This window comes from Schistocerca gregaria, chromosome 5, assembly GCF_023897955.1.
Source record: "Schistocerca gregaria isolate iqSchGreg1 chromosome 5, iqSchGreg1.2, whole genome shotgun sequence".
NCBI lineage: Eukaryota > Metazoa > Arthropoda > Insecta > Orthoptera > Acrididae > Schistocerca > Schistocerca gregaria.
In genome coordinates, this window is record NC_064924.1 from 199,462,924 (window position 1) to 199,469,598 (window position 6,675).

General features: G+C 41.6%; 1 protein-coding gene across 2 annotated transcripts in view; it reads right to left on the bottom strand.

The window, feature by feature from the left end:
• Nucleotides 1–3,120, bottom strand: part of LOC126272808 (WD repeat-containing protein 89) — a 264,167-nt gene extending 261,047 nt beyond the window's left edge. The window contains exon 1 of one of the 2 annotated variants that reach the window (XM_049975994.1): nt 2,988–3,120. The gene's annotated coding sequence lies outside the window, so the exon portion shown is untranslated. The remainder of the gene's footprint in view (nt 1–2,987) is intronic. The other variant, XM_049975995.1, reaches the window with a different exon arrangement.
• Nucleotides 3,121–6,675: the final 3,555 nt, after the last annotated feature.

Here is a 6,675-nt window from a genome sequence, read left to right on the forward strand (position 1 = left end):
CCTGTACATTACTTTTTCTAAAATTTTTGAGAATGCTGGCAAAAGTGAAATCGGTCTGTAGTTTGATGGTATCTCTTTATCCCCTTTCTTGAATAGAGGCTTAACATCTGCGTATTTTAGCTAGTCAGGAAATGTCCCAGTTATAATTGACTGGTTACACAAGTAACTTAGAATTGTACTAAATTTTCAAGAAAATGTCTTAGTAATTAACCTTGTTGATATTTCATCATAACCACTAGAATGATTTGTTTTTAAATATTTTATTATTGAAGTTATTTCCTTTGGTGAAGAGAGCGACATATTCATGTACCTGAAGCTATTTGTAAAGGCTAGTTTCAGATATTCAAGGGCATTAATTACTGATCCTGACAATCCCATTCTATCAGTAACAGATATAAAGTGCGGTTACTAATGTGTCATCTACCCTTAGTGCTATTTGCTCCTGTTCCTTTCTGGTTCTACCAGTCTCCTCCTTCACTATATCCCATATTGTTTTTATTATGTTTCCTGACATTGCTATCGTCTTCTCGTAGTGCATTGTTTAGATGTCTGAATTACTTTTTTTAATATTTTACAGTAATCCTTGTATTTAGCTAAATCGTCAGCATTGGAGCTTTTCTTGGTCGACAGATACATTTTCCTTTTTGTCTTACAGGAAATCTTTATTCCTTGTGTAATCCATGGTTTTATTATAGACCTCTGTATGGTCGTATGCGTGTTTGGCGCCGTGCAGGTGAGCGCCACAATCAAGACTGCATACGACGGAGGCACACAGGGCCAACACCCGGCATCATGGTGTGGGGAGCGATCTCCTACACTGGCCGTATACCTCTGGTGATCGTCGAGAGGACACTGAATAGTGCACGGTACATCCAAACCGTCATCGAACCCATCGTTCTACCATTCCTAGACCGGCAAGGGAACTTGCTGTTCCAACAGGACAATGCACGTCCGCATGTATCCCGTGCCAACCAACGTGCTCTAGAAGGTGTAAGTCAACTACCCTGGCCAGCAAGATCTCCAGATCTGTCCCCCATTGAGCATGTTTGGGACTGGATGAAGCGTCGTCTCACGCGGTCTGCACGTCTAGCACGAACGCTGGTCCAACTGAGGCGCCAGGTGGAAATGGCATGGCAAGCCGTTCCACAGGACTACATCCAGCTTCTCTACGATCGTCTCCATGGGAGAATAGCAACCTGCAACGCTGCGAAAGGTGAATATACCCTGTACTAGTGCCGACATTGTGCATGATCTGTTGCCTGTGTCTATGTGCCTGTGGTTCTGTCAGTGTGATCATGTGATGTATCTGACCCCAGGAATGTGTCAATAAAGTTTCCCCTTCCTGGGACAATGAATTCACGGTGTTCTTATTTCAATTTCCAGGAGTGTAGATATGTCTACAAACATATTATCAACAGCAGTCTCAGAGCATTTACATACTCTAGCTGCAAAGTTTACAGTCGGAATTAAATTGAATGACAGTGTCACTGAGTGCTTTAATTTTTCACTGGCAGAACTTTTCAATAAATCCACATTAAAATCACCAGCAACCACTATTTTCTTTTCATTTATTTATTTTTACTGTGAGAGGGGACAACGGAGCTTCCAGATTTTTTTATGAAGATGTTAAGATGTTACACTTGTTGAAGGTGCTGTGTAAGTACTTACTATTATAAAGGACTTGTTATGAAATACTACTTTTGTGGCACAAGCTTCTAAGTGGTGAATGAGAAAAGTTTATTAATACCAATATTCTTTAAACCAAAACAGTTTCCAACAATGTCAACTTCTGCTATCTCCATATTTTATCTACAGAAGAAAGAACCTAACTTGAATATTACTTAACTACAAAACTTTCTTCTTCTTCGCAACTTTTTGTGACTTCTTATTTCTCAAACACTTTTTGAGAGTTTGTTGTGTCCTGTCTACTACTACAACTACTTGTGGTTCATCAGTTTCCAACTGTGGAAACAGATCAAACCTGTTTTCCACGGTGGTGACACTGTCCGATTCCCGTTTCTTCCATACTGTTGTCACTTCACGCTTCTCTACTCCCTTCTCTCCCCTTAATCTTTCCCGATCTTTCTTTGTTTTATGTGGTTCTGACCGAAGGTCAGCAATCTTCTTCTCCCGCACAACTATCTCCCTATATCTACAGCAAATCCTATACAACCAATAAGACGCGTTTATTTTCACAATTCCCATGGCGCTACAGTCAACGACATGAAACAAACTGCAACGACCCGTACACCACATCCCGGAACTAACAGTCATACGGCAAGTCATACAAACCGCCATGACAAACAGAATTTTAGCTTTAGTGTAAGTTAACAAGAAGAATAACTTCTTAGACTACTCTATTAGTGTATTACATTTGTTAGGCAGTTTACGTCTAACGTTCGGATACTAATTCAGAACTTTAGGAGAAATAGAAACGATTAAACCTTTATTGTTTATGTGACGAAACAAAAGTAAACAAAGAACTGAGCCTACACTAAATAAACTTTCAGTTGTTGTGAATCTTCTGGTAGGCGGCCGCAAGAATTCTTCTTCAGAAGGCTGCACACCCGAATCTTAATGGAACGAACTTTCACTTATTTACGATCTTTTCACTTAGGCTGCTTACTTGAGAATCAAATGGATAGCGTGTAAGAATACACTAACAACACAACGTGTACTTTATTGAAATAATCACGTACTTTACAGAATATGATAACATAAACAAACGTATTCCTAAATTGGTACCTATGAAATCTTTTCTTTTTCCGAGAAATAAACAATCTGAAATTTTCAATTGATAGCTTACAACAGTTGTTAATTTACTTATTTATAACATAATATTGTCTTCATTAATCGTTATTATTCAATTAATTAATTAAACACGAGGCCTCTAAATGTACACCATACCAATAAACGCTGCCCCAAAATTACAATGCCTTTTCAAAATTACTTATCTACTATTTAGATTAGTAAATACGTTTACGTACTTTCATAATATGCACCTTTCCGCTTCCAGACGAAAATAAAACAAGTTATGTTTTCACCACGTGAACTTTGTAAACATAAATACAACACAAACTAAAGTTCGTCAAAGATATTCGTTCTACGAAAATTCCAGTGACTCAATACTAAATTTTAATGAAGCTCACTGGAAAATCCAAACCAACGAGGTTAAGAATCTAACTTCAAGGAGCCCTCACACTTTCAGTAATATTGTCAACCCGTCAATATATTGGCTGTCTGAGGGCGTATGGATGTACTGTCAAAATAAGAAATAATGTCGAGCAGTACTGATGTCCTTCAAAATATTCACAATATTGTCAACAGAAAATGAAAGTGTGAGATCAAATGTTGACAGAGCTTCACATATCAGCCAAACGTCGTTCGTGTGCACTGTTGGATTTCAATTCGACTTCGAGCTTTCTAATGACCTACATGTCCCCAGAAATCTCAAAGTTACTCCTAATCTCTCGTTGACTGCGACTGCTTCTCTCATTAACATACCGTCCTTCTCTGTTGTATCCCTTTTGAACGTTAGTAACTTGTTATAGCGGTACGGCACAGGACTTCGCGAAAAAAAAAAAAGGCACTTTCAGGGGCACGATTCTCATTCTCAGTAAGTTAACATGTGACCAATAGCTCCCTTTTTTTAACCGTTCTCAAACGCATTACGTCTTTTTCACTATTTTCTGTTGCTTGCAAGCTATAGCTACCGTATTTGCAGCGTACGCTTTCTTTTGGGTATTCTACTCATTAGTCTTGTAAAACTGCGTTGTCATCTGATGATTTTTTGTCAATATTGTTGATGGTGTGAGGGCATTGACAAACTATTTTTGTCAACAAATATTGAACATGGGCAGGTCTCTTAACCTCCTTGAACCAGTCCAACCTCCTTTATCCAATTATTGCACCACAGATTTTTTTATTCGTGTCAGAAGCACCATGGATACAGGAATATAAAAAAAATGAATAGCACACAAAAATATTAATTACAGGCATATGAAAATATATATAAATATATATACAAATATGTGTGCACAGAAACAAAATGTTATAGGCCCATAAGAGGGCTACGTCAACAGCATTTGGGGTTGCCAACATCAGATCCTCTAAAGTGCAGTGTGAAGGACATTCAGGACAGTTATACATGTGCTGGGTAGTCTGCACCTCTCCCCGGTCGCAGAGATTAGATATAGTAGAATATCCCCACTTCAGAAGGTTATCTCTTGACCGTGCAGTGTTGGTGCGAAGATTGTTTAGTGATCTTCAGACCACCCAGTCCTCATCGTAACCTGGTGCCAATTCTTCCTTTGGTTCCATCCAGTGCCCTTCTCCCGACCGCTTCCATCCCTCCACCCTAGATCCAGGTTGGTCGCTAAAATCTTCGGTTGCTCTAAGAAAACTGTGTCTAGATTTCAAGCGTTTGGTCACTGGCTGACTTTTGTGGATGAGGTGGCTCTCTGCCATCTCAGCCCTCGCTCTTTCACTATAGGCTGCCGCTTCTCTTCGCACTGCAGGAGGTGCAATCCCAGCAAGATGGTAGAGCTTGTCTGTTGGCGTCGGTTTCAGACATCCAGTGACGAGCCTGCAGGTCTCGTTCAGAGCAATGTCGACCTGTTTAGCATGGGTAGAGTTGTAACAGACACTGCTTGCATATTCGCCTGCTGGGAAGCAAACTGCTAGTGCTGTGGTCCTCACTAGCTCTGGCTTTGCGCCCCAGGAGGAGTTCGTTATTTTCCGAAGAATATTATTTCTGCCGCTCACCTTCATTTTGGTGTTAATATAGTGCTATTTATACGTCAGAGCCCTGTCTAGGGTTATTCCTAGGTATTTGGGGTTAACGCAGTGTTCGAGGAGTGTGTCCTTCCAGAAGACGCGCAGCTTACGGGATGCCTGCTTGTTACGGAGATGGAGGCGCAAACTTGTGTTTTGCTAGGGTTCGGCTTGAGTTGATTGTCGGCGTAGTCCTGACAGAGCATGTCTAGCGCATCCATGAACTTTGTCTCAACATCCTCAAAGGAGTCACCCTGTACGGCCATAGCACGGTCATCGGCGTAGATATAGGTTTCCGTACCAGCTGGCAGTGGTTGATCATTGGTGTATATGTTAAAAAGTAAGGGTGCCAGTACGCTGCCCTGAGGGAGACCATTTTTCTGGGCCCGCCACCTGCTATGCATCCCTTGGAATTCCACAGAGAACTTACGGTTCTCTAACAGACTCCTAACTGCGGATGTGAATTTTAAGTCCCTCGTAATAGCATACAGCTTCTTCATTAGCAGACGTAAGTTGACAGTGTCATATGCGGCTGTCAAGTCTATAAAGGCGACACCGGTTATTTTCCGGTTCTCATAGCCATCTTCAATCAGCTGCGTGAGGTTAATTACCTGAGATGCAGTGCTTTTCCCTGGGCGGAAACCTGCTTGTTGGGGGATTAGGTAGGGTTCTATGGCATTGGAGAGGCGATCCTGGAGTATTCTTTCAAAGATTTTAAAGATATGGCAGAGAAGTGATACTGGTCGAAAATTTCTGGGGTCATCAGCATTTTTGCCTGGTTTTAAAATGGCAATAACTTTAGCCTTCCTCCAGATTGTGGGAATCTGACATGTTTACATGCAATTGTTAAACAGTTTCAGTAGCCATTGTTTAACGTTGGGACCAATGTGTTTAATCTGTTCAACAAAAATCCCATCCAGGCCCGGGGCATCCTTAGCTTGCATTTCGCTATGGCTTTGTCCAGATCTGCCATTGTGAGAGGGGTGGTCAGAGTTGAACTTTCTTGGTGTTCAATCCTGTCTATTTTGGTCTCCGACTTCCTGATTTTGGTGTCGGGTTTCCCATTCTTGAGAAGCTGGTGGGCTATTTGATCGGCTGTGACAGGAGCATGTCCTGGAGAGAAAGTCGGTTCATGTCCAATTCCTCTATTGTCCTCAGCCATTTCTCTCTCCTGGTTTTAGCTAGTGACTTGGTTAGCTGCTCACCCGCAGTGATAGTTTCCGCATATAGAGGGTTTGCGTCAAACAGATACAACCAGCGGATTTAGTATACTGGGCGACTGGGATTTCTTTTTGGTAAAGGACAATTCATACTCCGCTCAAACTATCCGCCATGACCCTGTCACATCAAGGTGTTTTCACACTGCCCATAATGTCGTGGCACGTCAGGTCAATTCAAGTCACATGATCTCAACTCGCATTGCTGTCCTCAACTGTTCTTCCAAGAAACTGTGATGTTCACAAAATGATTTTAAACAGTTTTTAAGACCGGAGTGCACATATACAACGCGATGACTTACAAAATGATTTTAAACAGTTTTTAAGACCGGAGTGCACATATACAACGCGATGACTTATATGCATGTATTCTGGGGTCCACATTTTCACGAAAATAACATTTATTGGACTTAAATATTCCGCATCTTGCAGGGATAGGTTGGTTGTTTTTGGGGAAGGAGATCAGACAGTGAGGTCATCAGTCTCATCGGATTAGAGAAATATGGGGAAGGAAGTCGGCCGTGCCCTTTGAAAGGAACCATCCTGGCATTTGCCTGGAGTGATTTAGGGAAATCATGGAAAACCTAAATCCGGATGGCCGGACGCGGGATTGAACCGTCGTCCTCCCGAATGCGAGTCCAGTGTCTAACCACTGCGCCACCTCGCTCGGTTTGCAGGGATAACT